Raw genomic sequence first — 1,810 nt, 5'->3', positions numbered from 1 at the left:
ATGGAGCAGATCTAGAGAATGGCTTCTGTTATTTACTTCTTTTCTGTTCTTGTAGGATGCGTGACACTGTTTAACAAAGATCCGCTTAGCAGAATCCAATTAAAATCTAAATTGTCACCCAGGCACCCTTGGGAGATTTTTCTTGCTTCGGCTGTGCTCAACGCACCGCCATTTCATCCATCTCACTCTGAGGGGATGGTCAAAAACAATGAAAGGGAAAAAAACTTGTTTGCCGGCCTGATGGAGATGGATGGGACCTCCCTGTTTGTGCCCTAAAAAGATGCTCTGTGGGGTAAGGAGGAGAAGCAAAATGTCTCCCTGCACCGTGACAGCGTTCCTAGCGGGCGCTGCCTCACGGCGCGCCGGGGCAAGAGAAAAGTAACCCCCGCCGACCTCGTCCCTCCCCACCTCGCCCGAAAGGTGGAATTGAACCACTCTGTCGCTAGACAGCTACAGGTTTGAAGCCTGCACCCCAGACCACTGAGGGTCATCCGGGCAATTAGTAATCCTCTATCGCCCCCCTATATAAACCCTCAGCCTTCTTCGTCCCTCACGTCACGGTGAAGCACGCTTTTCCCAGAGGGATGCGTCCGACGCCGGTCCCCGCGGAGCCAATCGCTTCGTACCGGGTCGAGAGTGCTGCCGTTGCGGGAGCAGAGCGGTGGGTGCGGCGGTCGCTGCCCTCCCAGAAGCACCCGGACCTGTATGCAAATAAAGTGCCGGTGATTGGCTGTCTCCGAGGGAGGGGTGGGGCGCGGTCCTAGCGGCGCCCCCCGGCCCGGGGCGGCGGGTGAGTCACGGCGCTTCCCAGAAGGAGTGGGGCCGCCCCGCGCCCTGCCCGCCGCCCTTCCCGGATCTCCGGGGTCCCTTACAACATCGGACCGGGTAGCTTGTGCAACGGGGGCCGTCCCCGCCCCGGCCCCCGAGGTGATGTGACCGCCTCTGTTGCGCGGCCGCTGAGCCCGGGGCTGGCAGAGCACCAGGCGATGCAGGATCAGGCTTCGTGCAGCCGTCAGCGCCTGGTGTCGTCCTGACACCCGTGTGCCTTTCTCCCACTCGGGCTCACCTGCGGCAGCGGCTGGGGTGCGGGTCCACGTTTTCTCTCCCCATCGGTGGGGCTGCCCGGTTTGTTAAGTGGGTGTAAATGCGGCTGCCCAATTAGTTAACATAGAAATACGGTACACGGGACTCGGCAGAGGAGACACCGGCTCATTTTGAGAAGTATAGTTTTCTTCTTTTTGCAGGGTTTGGGGTTTTTTTTCCTGCACTGGCTAATGCCAAATACTCTGGAGGAAGCCGTGAATCTCCCATGAGATACCTCGCAGAACAATAATATCCTCTGGGAGGAAATTCCTCCCTGGCCCCCAGCTGAGGATCAGCTTATGCCCCAAAGTATGAGGATTGAAAACACTTGTAATTTTATCCTAGTGAGTGTAACTATAGAGGCTATTTTCATAAATGTCTAAACCCTTAAAAAATTACTCACTTATTTGCCTCGAGAGATCCCTCTGAAGTGAAGCCATTTCTGCAGATGCATGTGGTTTCCAGTGATTTTTAATTAGATGATTCTTTTTGGTGTACGCGACAAATAAAACCCTAGGCCCATTCCCCTTCTTGCTTGCCTCGGGAAATCTGAGGCTCGAAACTGGTCCTCAGTGGAGCAGCACCAGGGTAAAACTGGTACGGAACAGAACCAGGGCCACAGCCCAAAGCTGGGAGCAGTTTTGTAGATGTCAGCAAAAGAAAGCAAAAAATACACGGTGGGGCAGCGCCATTCCCACTCACACCCGGGAACACTGCTGGGCACGGC

At 55.6% G+C, this 1,810-nt stretch overlaps 1 non-coding gene across 1 annotated transcript; it reads right to left on the bottom strand.

The window, feature by feature from the left end:
* Positions 1–410: 410 nt before the first annotated feature.
* On the bottom strand, positions 411–497 carry TRNASTOP-UCA (transfer RNA opal suppressor (anticodon UCA)). The gene has a single exon. It is a non-coding gene; the product is annotated as a tRNA-Sec (tRNA).
* Positions 498–1,810: the final 1,313 nt, after the last annotated feature.

This window comes from Grus americana, chromosome 3 (genome assembly GCF_028858705.1).
Source record: "Grus americana isolate bGruAme1 chromosome 3, bGruAme1.mat, whole genome shotgun sequence".
Lineage (NCBI taxonomy): Eukaryota > Metazoa > Chordata > Aves > Gruiformes > Gruidae > Grus > Grus americana.
Note: the sequence above shows the minus strand (reverse complement) of the source record. Positions and strands in the feature narration are given on the sequence as shown.